General features: G+C 40.2%; 1 protein-coding gene across 9 annotated transcripts in view; it reads right to left on the bottom strand.

Annotated features, from left to right (window-relative positions):
* The window catches only part of ASIP (agouti signaling protein), a 177,591-nt gene that overhangs the window by 35,896 nt on the left and 117,494 nt on the right, over nt 1-24,201 (bottom strand). Inside the window, exon 1 of one of the 9 annotated variants that reach the window (XM_085002869.1) lies at nt 17,673-17,829. The gene's annotated coding sequence lies outside the window, so the exon portion shown is untranslated. 9 annotated transcript variants of the gene reach the window in all.

The raw sequence follows: 24,201 nt of genomic DNA, 5'->3' as shown, positions 1-24,201 counted from the left end.
GCTTTGCTCAGTGGGTTAAGGATATGCGTTGCAGTGAGCTGTGGTGTAGGTCATAGACATGGAATCGGATCTGGCATTGCCGTGGCTGTAGTGTAGTCTGGTAGCTACAGCTTCTGTTCAACCCCTAGCCTGGGAACTTCCACATGTTGTGGGTGTGGCCCTAAAAAGATAAAAATGACAGCAACAACAAAAACCCAGAGCTGCTCTGGACATTCTTTAAATCTCTTGAGTGTTACTATATATACTCAGGATTGGAATTGATGGGCTTTAAAGTTATATGCATGTTCAACTTTATTAGGTAATGCCAAACTGTTTTCCACGTTAATTTTACCAATGTAACACTCTAGTCAGGAATGGATATGAATTGTCCTTGCCTCATTATGTCACCAATATTTTTTTTTTAAGCTTTAAAAAACTTTGCCCATCCCATAAACAACAGTATTTCATTATGGTGTTGACTTACATTTTCTCTCTTTTTAAATTTTTTAATTTTTATTAAAGTACACTTGATACACAATGTTGTGCCAATTTCTGCTATACAGCAAAGTGACACATATACATACATATAGATATATTCTCTTTCTCACATTATTCTCGCTCATGTTCTCTCCCAAGAGATTTGACTTAGTTCCCTGTGCTATACAGGAGGCTCTCATTGCCCATCCATTCTAAAGGTGATATTTTGCATCTACCCAACCCAAACTCCCAATCCACCCCACTCCCCCCTCCCCCAACATCCACAAGTCTGTTCTCTATGTCCCTGTGACGGTTTCTGTTTTGTGGATAGGATCGTTTGTACAATATTTTAGATTCCACATCCTTTGTACCATATTTTAGATTCCACATATAAGTGATATCATATGGTGTTTGTCTTTCTCTGACTTCACTTAGTATGAGAATCTCTGGTTGATTCCACGTTGCTACAAATGGCATTCTCTTGTTTAATTCTTTTTGTCTTTTTTTTTTTTTTTTTTTTTTGCTATTTCTTGGGCCGCTCCCGCGGCATATGGAGGTTCCCAGGCTAGGGGTCGAATCGGAGCTGTAGCCACCAGCCTACGCCAGAGCCACAGCAACGCAGGATCTGATCCGCATCTGCAACCTACACCACAGCTCACGGCAACGCCAGATCGTTAACCCACTGAGCAAGGGCAGGGACCGAACCTGCAACCTCATGGTTCTTAGATTCGTTAACCACTTCGCCATGACGGGAACTCCTAATTCTTATTCTTATCTTACTATATTGGCTAGGATCTTCAGCATAATGTTGAGTAAGATGAAGCATTATTGCTAATCTTTTTAAAAGGGGGATACTTTCAACATTTCACAATTATATGTGGTAATATAGATGACCTTCATTAGATCAAGGAGGTTTCTTTCTCTTGCCTTTTTTTCTTCTTCTTTTATTTATTTATTTTACCTTTTAGGGCCACACCCTCGGAATATGGAGGTTCCCAAGCTAGGGGTAGAATCAGTGCTGCAGTTGCTTGCCTACACCACAGCCACAGCAATGCAGGATCTGAGCCACATCTGTGATCTACACCACAGCTCATGGCAATGCCATATCTGTAACCCCGAGTGAAGCCATGGATCAAACCTGCATCCTCACGGAAACTAGTTGGGTTTGTTACCACTGAGCCACAATAGGAACTCCTTTCTTTTTCTCTTTTCTTTTCTTTTCTTTCCTTTTCTTTTCTTTTCTTTTCTTTTTTCTTTCCTTCCTTCTATCTATCTATCTATCTATCTGTCTATCTATCTATCTATCTATCATTTTACCTTTTAGGGCCGCACTTGCGGCATATGGAGGTTCCCAGGCTAAGGGTTGAATTGGTGCTGCAGCTGCCAGGCTACACCACAGCCTCAGCAATGCAGGATGTGAGCCACCTCTGCAACCTACACCACAGCTCATGGCAATGAGGATCCTTAACCCACTGAGTAAGGGCAGGGACCGAACCCGCAACCTCATGGTTCCTAGTTGGATTCGTTAACCACTGAGCCATGACGGGAACTCCTCTTCGTTTTTTTTCTTTTTAAATCAAGAACAGATCTTGGGTTTTGCTTCATATGATTTTTCTCCTTTAATCTGTTAATGTGGTGAATTAGATTAATTTATTTTCCATTATTAAACCAATTTTGCATTCTTAGTGTAAACCCAAAAAGTGCTATGTTTTTTTCCTGTCCTGTTTTCTTTCACTATCCTTGTTTATTTGTTTGTTTTCATTTTTGGCCACCCCATGGAACATGGAATTCCTGGGCCAGAGATCAGATCCCAGCTGTAGTTGTGACATGCCACAGCTGATGCAATGCCGGATCCCTAACCTCCTGTGCCAGGGGAGCTGGCACCTAGGTCCCAGCTTTCCAGAGATGCTGTCGATCCCATTGTGTCACAGGGGGAACTCTTCCTTGTTCGGTTTTGACATCTTCATAAGAGGAAATGGGAAGTGTCCCTCTTTGAAAATTAAAAAAAAAAGATTTCTGGAAACTTTGTGCAAGACTGCCTATTCTTTGAAAGTTTGGTAGAACTTACTTTCCAGGTTTATCAGAGTGCATCATATAGAATATGCTAAGATTTTAAAATTATTACCCAATTTCTTTAATGATCATAGGAAAATTCAGGTTTTCTGTTTCTTCATCAATCAGCTGGAATTTATTTATTTCATGTTTTCAAATTTGGTGCCTAAAATTGTTTATACTATTCTTTGTATCTATTTACTCTCTTTACCACCTCTCATATCATCTTTTATTATTTATAATATTGTTTATTTGTACTTTTTCTCCTGTCTACTTAATTGATTTTACCAGTGTTATTTCCAAAACACCAAATTTTGGTTTTATTGATCTTTTTCAGTGTATGTTTGCTTTCTTTTTCATTAATTTCTGTTTTTTTGCATCTTTAGGTTTATTCTGCTATTTTTTTCTTAACTTCATATGCTGGATGCTTAACTCTTCAATTTTAAGAAATTCTTACTTTTTTTCCCATTAAGGATATGAATTTCCCTCTAAACAGTGCTTGGTTGCATCCCACCAGTTTGGATACATAGTAGTTTTACTACTATTCAGTTTATAAGTATTTTTCAGTTTCCATTATACTTTCTCTTTTAGCTTATGAGTTAAGATTTTTTTTTTTTTTTTTTTTTTTGTCTTTTTAGAGCTGCACCCGCAGCATATGGAAGTTCCCAGGTTAGGCATTGAATCAGAACTGTAGCTGCCGGCCTACACCACAGCCACAGCAACTTGGGACCTGAGCCACATCTGTGACCTCTACCACAGCTCATGGCAATGCCGGATCCTTAACCCACTGAGCAAGGTCAGGGATTGAACTGCATCCTCATGGATACTAGTCAGGTTCATTAACCACTGAGCCATGGATGGGAACTCCTATGAGTTAAGAAATTAAGTTTAAAAATTCTAGAGTTCTCTGGTGGCTCAGTGTGTTAAGGATTTGGTATTATAATTGCTGTGGCTCTGGTTACTGCTGTGGCATGGGTCTGACCCCTGGACCAGAAAGTTTTGTATTCTATGGGTGCAGCCCCCCAAAAAAGTTAAGTTTAAAAATTCCTAAATATGTGAGGTTTTTCTATTGGTTTCTAACTTAATTGCATTGTGGTCTCTCTGATACTAATCCTTTATTTTTTTTTTTGGATGAGCCACAGCAGAGGCAACCCTGGATCCTTAACTCACTGAGCCACCAGGGAATTCTGGTACTAGTCCTTTAAAAATGTGTTTAGCCTCACTTTATGGCCTAGTATTTGTTCAGTTTTCACAATTCTAAGGGTACTTTATTTTAAATTATTATTATTTTTCTTTTTAGGGCCACATCCACAGCATATGGAGGTTCCAGGGCTAGGGGGTGGAATTAGAGCTACAGATGCCAGCCTACACCACAGCCACAGCAACTTGGGATTAGAGCCATGTCTGTGACCTACACCACAGCTCATGGCAACACTGCATCCTTAACCCACTGAGCAAGGCCAGGGATCGAACCCACAACTTCATGGTTCCTAGCTGGATTCGTTTCTGCTGCGTCATGATGGGAACTCCTCTAAGGGTAAGTTAAAAATATTTTCTGCAGTCTTTAGATGCATTACTCCTCTTTTCTCATTCCCAGAGAGTGTCTCCTTGATTTCCAGAAGCCTAGAGATCATTTAAATCACAGCGATGGAAGAGCCTGTTTTTACTGATGCAGGGACTCTTTGGGACTTAACTCTAGAAAGAATATTTCTCAAGGATGGCACCAAGCACTCTTTTGCCAGACATGTTACAGAGTCAATAAAGTCTCATTGAAATCTCACATTTTCTGCCTTAGCACATATTTACACTGTTTCCCTTTCTATGTTTGCATATTTCAGATTCTACCTTGACCCATCCATGGTATGACTCTTTCAGACTCCTCAATGGCTTTGGACAAAGCAGATTTTCACAAAAACTTCTATGCTTATTATTTTTTCAAGGAAATAACATGTGGAGATAACCAGCACTATGCCTGGTATCAGTAGGTACTCAGTAAACGTTTGCTGAATGGAAAAACTAAAACAATGTCAAAACTGAAGCTCAATTACTAAAACTTACAATCAAGGAAGAAGATTTCATTTATTTATTTATTTTTCTTTTTACAGACACACCTGCGGCACAAGGAAGTTCCTAGGCTAGGAGTTGAATCGGAGCTGCAGCTGTAGGCCTATTCCGCAGCTATGGCAATACCAGATCTGAGCTGCATCTGTGACCCACACCACAACTTGTGGCAACCCCAGATCCTTAACCCAATGAGTGAGGCCAGGGATTGAATTTTCATCCTCATGGACACTATGCCACCTGCTGATCCACAAGGGTAACTCCAAAGATCTCATTCAAATGATTAATTAGAATATAAACTTAGATATAAACAAAGTTCTCAAAATGCTTAATTATTTTCTTTTCACTGAGAATACAAACTAGCTGTCATTCCATGTTTAGTCATAGAATGCATACATGTGTCACACACACAGAGGACTAAAGAGTGAAAGCAGATTAAATCAATATACTGAAGGCATATTATTATTATTACTATTATTATTATCTTTTCTAGGGCTGCACCCATGACATATAGAGGTTCCCAGGCTAGGGGTTGAATCAGAACTACAGCTGCCGGCCTACACCACAACCACAGCAATGCAGGATCCGAGCCCCAGTCTGCGACCTACACCATAGCTCACAGCAACGTCAGATCCCCAACCCACTGAGCGAGGCCAGGGGTCAAACCCACAACCTCATGGTTCCTAGTCGAATTTGTTAACAACTGAGCCACGATGGGAATTCCGTGATTGGTAGTTTCTGCTTAATCCTTTACTACTCTATAAAGCCTTTCTTTCTTACATTGCTCAAAGTGAAGGGAAAAGAATTAATGGCAATCTAAGTGATATATATATGTAGCAATCCAAGACTCTGATTACTTGTAATACTTACTAGATTTTTACTCTCTAGAAAGATCTGAATTGGGCCTAGCCCAGCAGTAATAATAATAACAGCTATCAAACAGTGATATCTTAGCATGTGCCAGCCACTATGCTAAGTACTTTACATATCTTGTTGTAGTTAACACTCACAATGACCTTATAAATTAGGAATTATTCTCATTTAATAGTTGAGAAGACAGAGGAACACATCAGTTAAATGACTTGTTTTGAACTCTCTCAATATTATGCCTCTCAAACTCCCCTTACACCACACAGAGGGAAACATTACAGGTGTGCAGTCTAGGACTCATCCTATAGGCAAAATAAATTATAGAAGATAAAATAAGAATATAGAACATTACAGATTTTAGGAGATTTTGTTTCTGATTTTAAGGAGCTCATTCTCCCTCCCATCCTTCTAAGAGGGTCAAGGAAATATTTCAGTGAAGAAATAGGAATAAAGGGGTTCAGTGTGACCCTGGGATCAGACTGCAATTCAGGGCCAGATTTAGGGCTGAGATTCAAGCTAAAGTGGTAGTTAACTCTTCTCTCCCTCTTAGAGGACCCCAATCCTGCTCTGACTTCCCATCTCTTCATTTCTACCCAATCTCCCCATGGTTGTACTATGAACTCCAGAGGTACCACAGAGATCCCAGTCTGATTTTCTCTAGGAAACAATGGAACACAGCTTGGGGGACTTGCCTTGGAGCTTATGCAATCTGGGGTTTTAGAGAATTTGGGTTGAATCCCAGAACAAGAAAAAAAAATTCCATTTCCAGTTATGAAAGAAAATCCTTAGGGATTTTATAATATCTTAGGGACAACTGCAATGAGGTGCCATCTATCTGAGGCACAGACCATTTGACAGACTTCCACCACAGACATATCCTTTTTTTTTGCAGAACTAACTGGCTCATAAATTGTTGGAAGATTCAGTGCTGCATAAAAAATAATAGGAACAAATACTACCACTGGGTTTCATGAGTGTTATGAACTTTTGAACTTATTAGAGATGCCAGAAGGCACTGTGGTTTAACAGTACTGTTTACTACTTGAATTTCTATAGTAGTTGCACATGAGACAGAATTAGCCTCAAGTAGTTTTGCCTGGTTGTTGACTTTCTTTGTTACCTACTTAACACATCTTCTGATTCCCTAGACTGTGTTAGGGCTCACTAATATACATTCTCACAGCAATATGTACTTTTCTTTTAATTTATTTTATTTTATTTTATTTTTTGTCTTTTTGCTATTTCTTGGGCTGCTCACATGGCATCTGGAGGTTCCCAGGCTAGGGGTCCAATCAGAGCTGTAGCCGCCGGCCTACGTCACAGCCACAGCAATGCGGGATCCCAGCCGTGTCTGCGACCCACACCACAGCTCACGGCAATGCCAGATCCTTAACCCACTGAGCAAGGCCAGGGATCAAACCCGCAACCTCATGGTTCCTAGTCAGATTTGTTAACCACTGAGCCATGACAGAAACTCCTGTACTTTTCTTTTTAGAGTGAATAAAATTATGATTATTTGCGTGACATGTTCAGTGCCTGTATTTCCCTTCTGGAATGAAAGCCCCATGAGGGAAGGCATTTAAATATGTTGTTTGTCACTGTACCTATCCCTAGGTCCTAGTGAGGGCCTGGCCCCAGAGATGCTCAATTGATGTCCAGTGAAAAGTGAATAAATACATGACCTGAGAATCATAGAATATAAGAACTAAGAGGGACTTTAGGAGTCTGTTTAGTCCAACATCCTTATAGAATAGAAAGTTGAGTTCCAGAAGAATAAAGAGATTTGCCCATTGTCATATATTGCATAGCAAGTCAGACTAAAACTGCGCCTCTTAATTACCCTTTGTACCCTTATTGTACTTATGGTTAATTAAAAGTTTTAGACTGAAGGCACTGATCAGCAATTATGAATGTAGCGGGTTGTAATGTCCTTCTCAAAGTTCATGTCTGCTTGGAACCTCAGAATGTGACTTTATTTTTTTCCTCAACTATTTCCTGTAAAACCGTTTTCCCTTTGGATTCCCTAAAAGGCCTTCCATAAATACCGTTTTGTTTTGTTTTTCTCTAGGACGTAAGCAGAGCCTATGTTTAAGATGGTGCATTGGGATCTACTAAAGCGTCAGGCAAGTTGTTGTTTAACTCATGCTAATAAAAGGAAACCATAAAAAAAATAAAATAGATTGACTACATACTCTGTGCCAAATTTTGTGCTAAGCACTTTATATACTTTATCTCATTTAATCCTCACAACAATTCTAGGTGCTATTATTTTATAGATGAGGAAACTGGAGTTTATAGACATTATGAAACTCATTCAGCAAAAATAAACCAATGAGGGAGTTCCCATAGTAGCTCAGCATTTAGCGTACCCGACTAGCATCCATGAGGATGCAGGTTCGATCCCTGGCCACGCCCAGTGGGTTAAGGATCTGGTGTTGCCATGAGCTGTGGTATAGGTCGCAGATGCAGCTTGGATCCCGTGTTGCTGTGGCTGTGCAAAGGCCAGCAGTAGCTCCGACTGTACCCATAGCCCGGGAACCTCCATAAACCACAGGTACCTCCCTAAAAAGACAAAAAATGAAAATAAAAAATAAACCGGGAGTTCCAGAAATGAATCTGACTAGGAACCATGAGGTTGCAGGTTCAATCCCTGGCCTCACTCAGTGGGTTAAAGATATGACATTGCTATGGCTGTGGTGTAGGCCGGCAGCTACAGCTCCGATTAGACCCCTAGCCTGGGAACCTCCATATGCCATGGGTGTGGCTCTAAAAAGACACAAGAGGAAAAAAAAATAAAATAAACCAACAGGATGTAATCAAACTGACAAGCTTTTGCACAGCAAAGGAAACCATAAAAAAACCCACAAAAACACAGCTTACAGAATGGGAGAAAATAGTTTCAAACAATGCAAACCACAAGGGCTTAATCTCTAAAATATACAAACAACTTATACAACTCAACAGCAAAAAAGTCAACAACCCAACTGGAAAATGGGCAAAAGACCTGAATAGACATTTCTCCAAAAAAGATATACAGATGGCCGACAAGCACATGAAAAAATGCTCAACATCACTGATTATTAGAGAAATGCAAATCAAAACTACCATGAGATACCACCTTACACCAGTCAGCATGGCCATCATTAATAATTCCACAAAGAACAAATGCTGGAGAGGGTGTAGAGAAAAGGGAACCCTCTTGCACTGTTGGTGGCAATGTAAATTGGTACAACCACCATGGAAAACAGTATGGAGGTACCTTAGAAAACTATATGTAGAACTACCATATGACCCAGCAATCCCACTCTTGCGCATATATCTGGACAAAACTTCCCTTGAAAAAGACACATGCACCCATATTTTCATTGTAGCACTATTAACAATAGCCAAGACATGAAAATAACCTAGATGTCCATCAACAGATGAATGCATTAAGAAGATGTAGTATGTATACACAATGGAATACTACTCAGCCATAAAAAAGAACAAAAATAATGCCATTTGCAGCAACACGGATGGAACTAGAGACTCTCATACTGAGTGAAGTAAGTCAGAAAGAGAAAGACAAATACCATATGATTATCACTTATATCTGGAATCTAATATACAGCACAAACGAACCTTTCCACAGTAAAGAAAATCATGGACATGGAGAACAGGCTTGTGGTTGCCAAGGGGGATGGGGAGGGAGTAGGATGGACTGGGAATCTGGGGTTAATAGATGCAAACTATTGCCTTTGGAATGAACAAGCAATGAGATCCTGCTGTATAGTAGTAGGAACTATATCTAGTCACTTACGATGGAGCATGATAATGTGAGAAAAAAGAATGTATATATGTATGTGTGACTGGGTCACCCTGCTATACAGTAGAAAATTGACAAAACATTGTAAACCAGCTATAATGGAAAAAAATAAAAATCATTAATAAAAAAGTTATTAACTACCTAGCAATAAAAAAAGAAATTCATTCAGTATTATACAGCTATAAAATTAATGGAGATGGATTGATGGAGCTAGGATTTTTTTTTTTTTCTTTTTAGGGAGGCACTAGTGGCATGTGGAAGTTCCCAGGCTAGGGGTTGAATAGGAGCTACAGCTGCCGGCCTACATCACAGCCACAGCAACGCAAGATCTGAGCTGGGTCTGTGAACTATATCACAGCACATGGAAATGCCAGATCCTTAACCCACTGAATGAGGCCAGAGATCGAATCGCACAACCTCATGGTTCCTAGTCAGATTTGTTTCCGCTGAGCCACAATGGGAACTTGATGGAGCTGGGATTTAAACGGAGGCAATCTTATTCCAGATTTATACATGTAAGGATAACCTGACCCCCTTGCTGTACAGTGGGAAAAAAAAAAAGAAAAAAAAATTTCTCTTAATATACCACAAGAGAAGCTCCATGCTATCATTTCTACTACTTCAAATGAAATTTGCTTTATTTATTTTTTTGCTTAGAAAAGCTGATATTTTATACATGCTAACTACCAATATCAGACAATACATAAAATCTAGGGAAAAGTGAGAATCACTAGAAATCTAGTACCCATAACTAACCATATAGTCATTTGAATATATTTTCTTCCTACTGTCTTTCTTTGCATATATACCACATCCACTCCTATGAAGGAGAGGGAGAATCATGATACAAATAGAGGAAATACTGTAGTGTAGTGAGAAGTTCAGAATTTAGGCTGAGAAATGAACAATATTCAGTTATAATTTGTTTATAAGTTTGAAATCTTGAGCCAAGTATCTATGATTCAGATTCCTCATCTTTCAAATGCAGACAATAGTAGCACCTGCCTCATAGGATAGTTATGGGCGTGGCAAAAGATAGTGCAAGTTCTTGGTACAGTGCTTGGCACAAGTTAATGCTCAATAGAGGGTAGCTATGATGACAATATGCAAGCTGTATAGCCTGCTTTTTCACTTAACATGTTGTGGACATTTTTCTTTTCAGAAAGAAATCACAACTGCGATTTCAATTGCTACATAATATTCCCTACTAATACAATTTTTGTTTCTAGTTTTTTTGTTTTTGTTTTTTTGTCTTTTTAGGGCTGAACTGGTGACATATGGAGGTTCCCAGGACAGGGGTGGAATTGGTGCTGCAGCTGCCGGCCTACACCACAGCCACAGCAACGCCAGATCCGAGCTGCGTCTGTGACCTACGCCACAGCTCTCGGCAATGCTGGATCCTTAACCCACGGAGCAAGGCCAGGGATCGAACCTGCAACCTCATGGTTCCTAGTCAGATTAGTTTCCACTGTGCCACAACGGGAACTCCTTGTTTCTAGTTTTTTTTTTTAATTATAAAAACACTGTGATTAACAGCATTGTTCATTTTAACAGCCCTATTGAAATATAATTGACAGCTAGTAAGTTGTACATATATAGTTTGTAAATTGATATATTTTGATATTTGTAAATATCAGTAAATACTGGTAAAACCATAACTACAATCAAGATAATAATCATATCCATAACCATGAAAATTTTTCTCTTGCCTCTTTTAATCCCTCTCTTTGCCCACCCCCCACTGTCCCCAGTCAACCTGGTCCCCAGGTAACTACAGGTCTTAATTCTGTTACTATAGATTAGTTTTCACTTTCTAGAATTTTATATAAACGGAACTGTAAGATACTCTTCTATTTTAAAATGGCCGCTTTCACAAAGCAAAATTATATTGAGATATACATATGTTGTTGCATGTGCTAATACTTCATTCCTGGAGTTTCCATTATGGCTCAGTGAGTTAAGAAGTGTTCATGAGGATGGGGGTTTGATCTCTGGCCTCACTCAGTGGGTTAAGGTTCCAGTGTTGCTATAAACTTCGGTGTAGGTCACAGATATGGTTTGGATCTGGTGTGGCTGTGGCATGGGTTGGCAGCTATAGCTCCAATTCCACCTCTGGCCTGGGAACTTCCATTTGTCACAGGTACAGCCTTAAAAAGAAAAAAAAAGTTAATTCCTTTTTTATTGCTTAGTAGCAATCCCTTGCATGAAGGATTATCATCTATTCACTTGTTGATGGAAACCTGGGTTGTTCCCAGCTTTTGGCTATTACAAATAAAGCTGCTATGAACATTCATGGACAAGTCTTTGTATGGATACATGCTTTCAATTCTCTTGGTTAAATACATAAAGGGGAATGTCTGGGTCATATACTACATATATGTTTATCTTTTTTAGGAAAACACCAAACTACTTTTCAAAGTGGTTGCACCATTTTACATTCCCACTGGCAGTGTATTAATTGAATGATACTCTTCCAGGTGTTTGCTGGGTATGCCAAGAGTGCAAGGCCCTGACTGTCCTTTACCCAGCTATTTCTCAGAATTGTACTTGTGAGCAATCTTGAGGGATGATGCAATGTCACCCTCTGTGACAAAAACCAGGCTTGGGAGTTCCCTTTCGGTGCAGTGGGTTAAGGATCTGGCATTGTCACTGCACCAGCTCGAGTTGCTGCTGGGGTGCAGGTTTGATCCCTGCCTTGGGAAATTCCAACATGCTGCAGGTACAGCTAAAAACAAACAATAAACAAAGAGAAACCAAATCCACCAGTCTTGCTTACTACTTGCTATAAAATCCAAGCTCAGGAATCCTCTCCCTTAATGCAATCCACTGTAAACAGCAGGCATCCATCTGCCCCCACCTTGTGACCCTCTTACTTGTCGGGCAAGGGGAAAAGATATAAACATGCTTCAGGTTGCTTGCTATGCAGTGAGCATGAAGTACTTTGTTTTGGTTTCTTTTTTTGGCTGCACCCACAGCATATGGAAATTCCTGGGCCAGAGATCAAATCTGAGCCACAGCTATGACCTATGCCACATCTGTGGCAATGCCGGATCCCTAAATCTGCTGTGCCACAGCAGGAACTCATTACGCATTTTGTTTTTGACCCAGGAGTCTTATGCTGTCTGCCAGCATCTATAAAACAGTAACATGCTAACTTATTAGCTTGTGAAAGATAAAAGAAAATATCTATATCGGTCTCTTCACACACACACCCCACCCCTTCCTGGCACAGAGTTCTTAAAACCCTTGCAATTTCCTAAGTGATAAGAACACTAGCATTTTTTTCTTGTTCCAATATATGGTCTTTGACCCTGTCCCTGATACAACGCTCCTAAAACTCTTGTAAATTCCCAAGCCATAAGAGTGCTAGAAACATCTTTTTTTTCCTCTTCTTCTTCTTCTTCTTTTTTTTTTTTTCTAGGGCTGCTCCCGCGGCATATGGAGGTTCCCAAGCTAGGGGTCTAATAGGAGCTGTAGCCACCGGCCTACACCAGAGCCACAGCAACGCGGGATCCGAGCCGAGTCTGTGACCTACACCACAGCTCACGGCAACGCCGGATCCTTAACCCACTGAGCAACCTGCAACCTCATGATTCCTAGTCGGATTTGTTAACCACTGTGCCCCAACAGGAACTCTGAACCTGCAACCTCATGATTCCTAGTCGGATTTGTTAACCACTGTGCCCCAACAGGAACTCTGAACCTGCAACCTCATGATTCCTAGTCGGATTTGTTAACCACTGTGCCACAACAGGAACTCTGAAACATCTTTTTTTTCTAATGAGGTGACTCTGGCTGGGCTCATGGTTGGCCCCTGGATTGGGGGTGGTCATCAGTAAGACCAAATCATGATTGGAAACTTGGAATGTTCAACCTCCCACATCACCTCACTTCTCTAGAGAGGTGGGAGGGGCTAGAAATGGAGCTAATAATTGATTATGCCTACATGAAGAAGTCTCCATTAAAAACCCCAATAGCGTGGGTTTTGGGAAGCTTCCTGATGGTGAATACATACACATACCAGGAGGGTGAAGAACACCAATTTCATAGGGACTGGAGCTCCTGCACTCAGATCCAGCCTTGCCCTAAGTATCTCTTCATGTGGCTGTTCATCTGTATCCTTAATCATATTCTTTAATTAACTGGTAAACATAAGTAAATTTTCCCTGAGTTCTGAGAGCTACTCTAGCAAATCAACTGAATCCAAGGAGGGGGCTGCTGGAACCTCCATTCTACTTGGTCAGAAACACAGGTGATAGCCTGAGTTTGTGATTGGCATCTGAAGTGGGGGTGGGGAGTATGATGCTATTTTTGGGTAGAAAGTGTCAGAATTGAGTTTAATTGTAGGACAATGAACTGGTATTGCAGTGAAATGCTTGGTGAAGGGAAAAAACCTCACATATCTGTGTCCGAAGTGTTGTGAATGTGGTGAGTGTGAGAGTAAAGAAGGTACACAGGAGAGAAAGGCAGGATGGAAGTTTTTCTCTACTCAGGAAGACTAGGTTTTTCTTACACAGCTTGTAAGTAGGATAAAACCAAATCCCAGACTTGAGAATTATGAGGAAGGATGCTGACAGAGACAAGACTTGTTGGAAGAAAAAGGACCTGGGCCCCAGAGGCAAGGACTAGGGTTATGAGGAGACTCTTTGGGATCTGATAATGAATATACTTGCCCAAGTGATGGGTGGTTATATGGGAAGGAAAAGTCTTCCAGTACTCTATCTTTTAACGAAGCTGAGCAGTTTGAGAGGAAGGACTGAAACAAACCATCTAAAAAATGGTGCCTGAATGGTTGTTATTCATCCTCCTCAGGGTGGGAGGACTGAGACAAGCTGGGACCTGGGACCCTTTGCCGCACTGGCTGCAGTGATTGCACCTGAACATACATCTCCTTAAACAACAAAATACAAAGAAACTAAAAGGGATTAAAGGAACTGTGTGCATGCACAGTGGGGCAAATTATGGATAATAGGATACATAAAAACTAAAAGACCAACTGCCACTTCTGAAGAGCTAAGAGCAAATGCAGGGTAGTATGCATGTTTGCTGCACAGAACACTACCAAAGGGGTGGGTGAACCACCTAAGCCACCCCTCTAGCCTGTTCCTTGGACCCACCTCTACCTACTCTCACCCCATATACAGGAACAAGCTCACTGCCCGCCTCAGGGAGTGAGCAAACAAGGGAACCTGTTGCTGTTTTCACTACCACCTGGTACAGAAGGGGCCCCAATAAAGCCTTGCCTGAATTTTCTTATCTGGCCTTTTATTAATTTCTATTTATTAAAGAGACCAAGAATCTTGGACAGTAATAGGAAGAAGGGATGACAATGGACATCATAGCCTAGGGCCCCAGTAAAATGCAATGTGGCAATGGCTAGTGAGCCAGGAGTCCCTCAAGCTGAAATAAATGATGTCAACAATGAGAACCTTGAGTTTTGGGGGGAATAAAAACATTAAAAGTTTGTTTTGTTGAACAGGGAACTAGGGGTCCAGCAGAAACAATACAGATTCCTAGGAGGAAAAAGGGAAGTTCCCAGGCTAGGGGTCTAATCGGAGCTGTAGCTGCCAGCCTACACCAGAGCCACAGCAACGCGGGATCAGAGCCGCATCTGCGACCTACACCACAGCTCACGGCAATGCCAGATCGTTAACCCACTGAGCAAGGGCAGGGATTGAACCTGCAACCTCATGGTTCCTAGTTGGATTCGTTAACTGCTGTGCCACGACGGGAACTCCGGCCATTTCTTCGTATAGCAGTACCACCTGCCTGATGGAGCCACCGAGTACAAACCTTTAGAAAAAAGGCAACTACTGCCATGTGACACAACAGTCCCACTCCTGGGTATATACCTAGATAAAACTATAGTAGTAAAGGAACATGTACTCCTATGTTCATGGCAGTACTATTTACAATAGCCATGACATGGAAACAACCTAAATGTCCATTGACAGATGAATCAATAAAGAATATGTGAGATATACACACACACACACACACACACACATACATACATATATCAGCCACTAAAAAGAAGGAAATAATTCCATTAGCAGCAACATGGATAGACCTGAGATTATCATATTAAGTTAAGTCAAACAGAGAAAGACAAATACCATACGATACCATTTATATGTGGAATCTAAAATACAACACAGGAGTTCCCGTCGTGGCGCAGTGGTTAACGAATCTGACTAGGAACCATGAAGTTGCGAGTTCGGTCCCTGGCCTTGCTCAGTGGGTTAACAATCTGGCATTGCCGTGAGCTGTGGTGTAGGTTGCAGACGCGGCTCGGATCCCGCGTTGCTGTGGCTCTGGTGTAGGCTGGCGGCTATAGCTCCAATTAGACCCCTAGCCTGGGAACCTCCATATGCCACGGGAGTGGCCCAAGAAATGGCAAAAAGACAAAGAAAAAACCCAAAAAACCCACAAATCAACATATCTATGAAATAAAAACAGACTCACAGATATAGAGAACAGAGTTGCAGTTGCCAAGAGGGTGGTGAGTAGGGGAGGGAAGGATTGGGAATTTGGGATTAGCAGAAGCAAATATTAGATATAGGATAGATAAGGTCCTATTGCATAGCACAGGGAACTATATTCAATATCCTATGATAAACCATATTGGAAAAGAATATGAAAAGGGGGCTTCCCATTGTGGTACAACAGTAATGAACCCAACTAATATCCATGAGGATGTGGGTTTGATCCCTGGCCTTGCTCAGGGCGTTAAGGATCCAGCATTGCCATGAGCTGCGGTTTAGGTTGCAGACGTGGCTGAGATCCCACATTCCTGTGGCTGTGTCTGGCAGCTGCAGCTCCAATTTGACCCCTAGCCTGGGAACTTCCATAGGCTGCAGGTGTGGCCATAAAAAGCAAAAAGAAAAAAAAGTAAAAGAATATATATATGTGTGTGTATGTGTGTACTGAGTAACTTTGCTATACAACAGAAATTAACACAACATTGTATATCAACTATAGGTCAATAAAATTATTTTTAAAAAGATTGAGTCTGCTCACCCAAAGGACATTCTTAAAAAAAAAAAGGCAACTGTTAACCTGCTACTAAGCCCATATTGAAACTAAATGCCTCACCCAAGAGGCTGTGTGACTCTTCAGCCTGATAGTCCTATTTGGATAAACAAGAAGTCTACAACTAACTGTGGAAGGGTTCAAAAAGCCTCATTAGTCAAATGGAAATGGTATATTCAAGCACACATCTTGGCTAGCCCTAGTGACATGTTGACTTTATGTGAAATCTTTCTCCGCTTACTGGCTCACTTAGGCCCTTGATTCACAGAGGTTCTCCTAAAATGCCTAAGCTTGGTTCACTGGTGGTTATGTTAAAATGAAAACTGATGGTGCTACTGGCTCTTTAGTTCTAATGACAATTCTGGAATACCAGCTACAGTAAGGGCAAATTGGCACAATGGGCTGAAATGAAAGCCATCACCTTTACCACAGGACTAGTCATGCCATATTTTAACTGACTCTTGGGCTACTGCTAGTAGCCTAGCTGTCTGATTTGCTGCTTAAGACTATAGACAGGCAGATTAAAGGCATTCCTCTTTGGGTTATGAACTGTGGAAACAAACTACAGTTACCAATCAAATAGTCTGGATCACTCATATGATGTATACACTAAGGGATCATTATCTGATAAGGCCAACAGGAATCAAGCTGCTCATCAAGCCTATACCATCCTGATTGGCACAACTGCTAGGTACATCCATCATCACATTGAACATGGAAGCACATCAGGGACTGGGCACACACCCACATTAAAAAATCCTATTATTTCTAATGCAGGAGCTACCACTTTTGCCTCGTGGCAAAAAAAGGCCATATTGCACTGGATGTTGACCCTGCTGGCTCCTGGCAAATTGATGACATCAGACCTCTGACTTCTGAGGGCTTCTCACTGCTGTTGATTCATTTTTTTTTTTTTTTCTTTTCAGGACCGTACCTGCGGCATATGGAAGTTCTCAGGCTAGAGGTCAAATCGGAGTTACAGCAGCCAGCCTACACCATAGCCACAGCAATGGCAGATCCAAGCCGCATCTGCGACCTATACCAGAGCTCACAGCAACACCGGATCCTCAACCCACTGAGGGAGGCCAGGATCCTTCATGGATACTAGTTGGGCTCATTACCACTGAGCCGCAATAGGAACTTCCTGTTGATTCATTTTTAAATTATAGTTTTGCTGTTCTAGTCTGATCAGCCAATTCTGGTCACACCATTGTGGCCCTTGAAACTAACATGACTTTGGCTTTCTAGATGATAATAACACACATTTTATTGCAAAGTATTTGATAGAAATTTAATTCCCCTTATTATCCTCAGACTGCTGGCATCATTGAGGGATGAGATTAATATTTTAAAAAATAATGGTTTTATTAAGATATAATTCACATATAAAATTCACCTTTTGAACTGTACAATTTCAGCGGTTTTAGCATATTCACAGAGTTGTGCAACCATCATACATATATAGTTTTTTGTGACTGGCATGTTTCACTTAGCATAATGTTTTCAAAGGTCATCACATTGCAGCATGTTCCAGTACTTCATCCTTTTCATGGCTGAAAAATATTCCATTTTTAGATATAATGTATTTCACTTACATATTCATCTGTTGACAGGCATTTAGGTTGTTTCCATTTTTTGGTTAATTTTTTTTAAAATTTTTTAAAAATTTATTTATTTTTTGTCTTTTTGCCTTTTCTTGGGCCGTTCCCGTGGCATATGGGAGGTTCCTAGGCTAGGGGTCTAATTGGAGCTGTAGCTGCCAGCCTACACCAGAGCCACAGCAACGCGGGATCAGAGCCACATCTGTGACCTACACCACAGCTCATGGCAACGCCGGATCATTAACCCACTGAGCAAGGGCAGGGATCGAACCCGCGACCTCATGGTTCCTAGTCGGATTCGTTAACCACTGCGCCACGTCGGGAACTCCCTGGTTAATTTGAATAATGCGGCTGTGAACACTTATGTGTAAGTTTTTGTGTGAATATATGTTCATTTACTTTGGGTATACACCTACAAGTGAAATTACTATGTCATACAATAAATCTATGTTTAACTTTTCTCTTTTTTTGGTGCTTTTTAGGGCCGCACCCACAGCATATGGAGGTTCCCAGGCTAGGGGTCAGATTGGAGCTACAGCTGTCAGCCTATGCCACAGCCACAGCAATGTGGGATCTGAGCCGAGTCTGAGACCCACACCACAGCTCACAGCAATGCCAGATCCTTAACCCACTGAGTGAGGCCCGGGATTGAACCCGCCCCCTCATGGTTCCAAGTTGGATTTGTTTCTGCTATGCCACAAGGGGAACTCCTATGTTTAACATTTTGAGGCACTGTCAAAACTGTTTTCTAAAGTGGCTGTCCCATTTTACAATTACATCAGCAATGTACAAGAGTTCCAACTTCCCCACATCCTAGCCAACATTTACTATCATCTTTCTGATTATAGCCATCCTAATAGGTAAGAAATGCTACCTTGTGATTTTGATTTGCATTTGTCTAATGCCCAATGATGCTGAGCATCTTTTCATGTGCTATTATTGTCCAGTAGTATATCTTCTTTGAAGAAATGTTTAGTCAAATTCTTTGCTCACTTTTGGAGTTCCCATCATGGCTCAGTGGTTAACGAATCCGACTAGGAACCATGAGGTTGCTGGTTCGACCCCTGGCCTTACTCAGCGGGTTAAGGATCCGGAGTTGCCATGAGCTGTGGTGTAGGTCTCAGATATGACTCAGATCCCACGTTGATGTTGCTGTGGCATAGGCTACCAGCTACAGCTCTGATTCGACCCCTAGCCTGGGAACTTCCATATGCCATGGGTGTGACCATTTTCACCTTCTTTTTTGAAAGATATTTTTGCTGGGTATAGAACTTTAGGTGGTTAGCAGCTTTTTTTTTTTTTTCTTTCAGCACTTTAAACATGTTTTCCCACTGTTTTCTGATTTTCATTATATTCAAAAAGAAACCTGATGTTTGTAAAAAAGAGCAATAAAGCTAGGTGCAGTAAAATGAGGTATGTCTGTATATATATATTTTTTTCAGATATTTTTGTTTGTTTCTAGTGTTGTGTCTTTAAGTTCACTAATCTCTTCTACAACAGTATACCATTAAGCTCATCAATGTATTTTTCATCTCTATAAATTTGATTGGTTTTTATATCTTTCATGTCTCCACTTAACATTGTCAATCCTTTCTTTAGCTTCTTGTAATAAGGCATACAGCAACAACAACTATTTTACTGTCCTTGCTTCTAAATTTTATCATGTATCATTTCTGGGTTGGTTTCCATTGATTGATTTTTGTCCAAATTCCAAGTCATAGTTTGCTGTTTTATTGAAGGTGTGGTAAATTTTGTTTGGATGGCCAGATATTGCAAATTTTACCTCATTGGGTGATATACACTTTTTTTGTCATTTGTCTCTTTAGGGCTGCACCTGGAGGTTCCCAGGCTAGGGGTTGAATTGGAGCTATGCCCAACGGCCTATGCCACAGCCACAACAACATGGGATCCGAGCCAAATCTGCGACCTACACCACAGCTCACAGCAATGCCAGATCCTTAATCCACTGAGTGAGGCCAGGGATTGAACCTGCGTCTTCATGGATACTTGTTGGTTTCGTTAACCATTGAGCCATGACAGGAACTCCAGGTGATATACACATTTGAATATCTATAAATATTCTTGGGGATTGTTTTGGGTATTTGGAAACAGTTTTATTCTTTCAGGTCTTGATTTGAAGCTTTGTTAGGCAGGACCAGAGCCACTTTTAGCCTGGGACTAATTTTTTCCCAGTATTAAGGTAAAACCATTGTGAATACTCTTCCTGATGGACTGTGAATTATGGGTGTTTTTCACTCTTAATGGTAGGAAAAGATACTAGTTCCATGGTGTGTGATCTTGGTGTTTTTCCCCCATTAATACTTTTTGGTGGCTCTCCCCCCAGCCTCAGGTAGTTTCTTCATATTCTGATGTATACTCTAGGGGGGATCTTCTGAAGATTTCTAGAGTTTTTTCCTCTGTGCAGCAATATCCTCTTTGAAACCATGCCTTGAAAGCTGCACATGCTCTGATCTCTAGAGACTCCTAGCATTGTTTCTTCTGAACTCAAGATTGCCAGTTTGTCTGGTTTCTCTGTCACTGAACCATGGTGTATAAACTTTCCAGTCATTAAGCTAAGAAAATTGTTAGGCTCTTTTGTTTTCCATCTTTTAGGGATCATTGGCTTTCATAACCTCTTATCCATTGAAACCATTTGTTTCAAATATTTTGTTGTTTGTTTAGTTGTTTTAGGTGTAAATTCAGTCCCAGTTATTCCATCTTAGTGGGTTAATTCTATTTGAAGTAACAAAATCAAGGCCCTGAACAGAATTATGCTATGTTCTTAACTCTCTGTGAGCATTAAGCATATGCTATGGTAAACTCATCACCAGCATAGTGATCAGTTTTTAGGGGAAGTAATCAAGTGTCAACGGCATGCTTTTGGAGTTAAAGTCAGATAACTTAAGCTTAAATTCTGTTTTTATCATTATCTACCTATATAAACATAGACAGGCTATTTCTGCTCCTTGAACTTCAGTTTCCTCATTTGTAAAACAATATAAATACCTATTTGCTAGAGTTGTTGTGAGCATTAATTAAAATAACTAAGACAGAATGTCTATCCTAATGGCTGATACATAGTAAAATCTCAATAAATGGTAGTAGCTATTATTACTAAAAGTACTTGTCTTACTAGTACCATCAATTTCTGCACAGATATTCAAGTTTAGTAAACTATAAGCCAAGTGAAGACATTGCTCCTTTATTACAAAGCTGTCACTTGCCTTAAAATTAAATTTTGTGGCTTTCTTAGATGGCATTGTCTTGTAGACAATGTATGATTAAAAATTTTAATCACTTCCTGATTAAGCCTAATTTACATTCATAATGAACCAAGAAAATACACTAGCTAATTAATATAATAAATGTAAATTATGTATATAACACACAGGTAAAGTGCTTTTGCCAATATGATCAGTTGACACATGACACATGTGCTCTAAAATAGTTGTAAGTCTAGTTACTAAAGATTTAAAAATCAATGGTGTTTGTATATGTCAACAATAATGATCTAAAACTATTATAACGGCAACATAAAAATATCTAATTCACAGCAGAAAGAATTATAAGAATAATTAGGAATACATTTAAGCAATTATGAAGATGCATATGAAAAAAGCTATAAATTCTACTGAGAGACATGAGAAAAAACTTGAACAAGTGGAAAGACAAGCTATTTTCCTTGATGGTAAGAGTTATTATGGTTAAAAATATTTTCCCCCAGATTAATGTATAAATTTAACAATCTCCATCTGAATCCCAGTGTAATTTTAATTTTTTTGTTAAATTGTCTCCGAAGTTCATTTGAGAAAAACCGTAAGAATAATGAAAAATATTGAAAAAGGAGGATAATAAGGGGAATATATCCTATGAGATATCAAAAAGTTTTATAAAGCTATATTTTAATTGTGTAGTACTAGAACCAGAAAGGTCAGCAAAACCAAATGAAGTTTGAAAATAAACTCAACAATCTATAAGAATTTTCTATATAATGAAGATGACTATATTTCATGGGGCCTAGTAGAAGGGATGTGGGGGGATAAAAAGATTAAAAAGATGACGTATCGAATTTAGAAGGAAAGTTGAGATAAGAGCACAACTTTTAATATAAAATAAAAAGGCTTATGTAGCATAAGGGTCATATAATTAGGGAACTATATAAATTCAAAGGCAGGAGAAAAGAGTCTTGGTCAGATCAGCCAAGCTTTGAATGTTGGACCTTGCTTCATGTCCCAAAGATTGTTAGCCCACCCTGGTTGTGCAATTTCAACCAGAATTAGGCTAATGTGGGCGCCATAGAGGCTACTTCAACACATTTGTAAGTCATTTCATTAGAGTCGCCTCAGAAGTCCTGGTGGGGCAATCCCAAGAGTCTTCTTTGGTTGTCTTGCTTGATTTTCTCAAGGGAGTTCATTTAGCTATACCCCTGAATCTGGGCAGCCCCTTCCATTTTTTAAATCCAATCCCTACAGGGTCATTTAAGCAAATGTCTGCATGTTTGTGATTCATTACTATGTTATGATGATTATTCTTAAAAATGCTTTTGATGTCTAAAAGCCTTTAGAGTCACTCAATAGGCCTGTCTGAGTCAGTGTCCTGGAACAGGAGTATCTCCTCTTTCACAGCCAATGGAGCAGAATAACCTTGATGGGATAGAAAGGTCTAGCAGTCCTGAGGCTGGCTGTGGTGAAGTCACATGGATCCTGAGAAAGCAGATACCAGCCCAGTCCTCCCTGAGAAGGTAGTTTTCTTTCTCTAAACGTTTCTCAAAGGGTCTCCCGGGTACCTTTTCCATTAATATCATTTTAAGAGCATCGTAAAGATTCCCAGGCCCTGCTTCAAACACTCAAGTCAGGATCTCAGGATCTACGTCCTTAAAACATGTTTTCACAAGCTTCTCTGCATGATAAGCCTTCTAAAATGCTCCCCTGCTCTGTCTCTTGTTTCAGAGTTGCTCCATCTGATAAAAAATGCCCTCTAAAAACAGGTAAAGTTTGCTTTAGGTAAGGTCTCTTTTAGCTCTCAGAGACTTTACCTGTTTTTAAAAAGCTACTTCAAAGGACCTGAGCTCTAAACCTCACTGGAAGATACCTAAGGCCTGGCCTACTTATTGGCTGCACAGCATAGCAGTTATAGCCTTATCCTTTTTTTTTTTTCATTTCCTTTCCTCTCTGTAGCGTACATTCCCAACTCAACTTCTTTTAGGATTTGTAGCCCGTAACTGGGCATTTCCTAAGATAAAAACTTCTATCTAGGAAGCAAAGATTTTCTATATCCTCAAGACCTGTCCTTTCTTTCTTTAAAAGGTCCCACTCCTTTCTTCCCATTCCTTTTGCCATATCCTAGAGGTTCTTATTATCAGAATTATGCTCTCACACAGCCTCTTGTAGGTCTATATAATAGTATTCCCTCTCTCAAATTTTTCCTACCAATTTTTCCCCCCTCACCTGCTCAAAAGCCTAAAAGGACTCTTGATATCGACCATACTAAGTCTAAACTTCTGTTTGTTTTCTAGGTCCTTTACAATCTAATCCCGTTTTGCTCATTAGATTTTATTTCCCATTATTCTACATATGATTTCCACTGACTGCCCATGAACATGTAACTGCTCATTTCAATCCATGCGCCAGATTAATCTCAGTGTTCCCAGAACATGGTATAAGGAGGCAGAGAAGGGGGTCCAATAAATGTGAGCTGACTAATTCACTAGTTGGCATTTGTTTCCCTTTCTCTCTCTCTCTCTCTCTTTCTTTTTTGGCTGCTCCCAAGGCATATGGAAGTTCCCAGGCTGGGGATCAAACTCTCACCACAGTAGTAAGCCAAGCTGCTGCAGTGACAACACCAGATCCTTGACCCACTGCACCACAAGAGAACTCCTTGTTTTCCTCTCAATGCTCTCCCTTTTTATATTTAAATCCCATGAATCCTTCAAGTCTCACATTCTGCTTGAAGCCTTCCTCATTTTCTACAGCCTTTATGACCTCCCTATTTGTTGGGGGGAAAAAAATCAAAGAAGAGACTGGAAAGAAGGGAGGAAAGGAAGGAGGAAGAAAAATTCCCCACAAAAATAATGGCTTTAGGAATTGCAGAAGCAAAGGGAAGAGAAGGAAATATTTGTGGTCTGATAGATTCCACCCTGAAGTCATGGAATATTTGTTGACCTTCTATGGTTCTATAATGCCAGATAATCTGCATAATTCTGTTCAGAACACATATGTTGTCAGTGTTCCTTGCTAAGTGTTTCAGACACATTCTATCTGCCTCCCTCAGGTTAGTTCAGGAGTCACTTCTTCCCGCTTCCCTGATCACCCATATTGAGCTACA

This window comes from Sus scrofa, chromosome 17 (assembly GCF_054392235.1).
Source record: "Sus scrofa isolate SSC_HxYL_T2T_F1_AM1 chromosome 17, Sscrofa_HxYL_maternal_Yorkshire_Landrace_v2.0, whole genome shotgun sequence".
NCBI classification, from domain to species: Eukaryota; Metazoa; Chordata; class Mammalia; order Artiodactyla; family Suidae; genus Sus; species Sus scrofa.
This window is presented reverse-complemented; position numbering and strand designations above follow the sequence as displayed.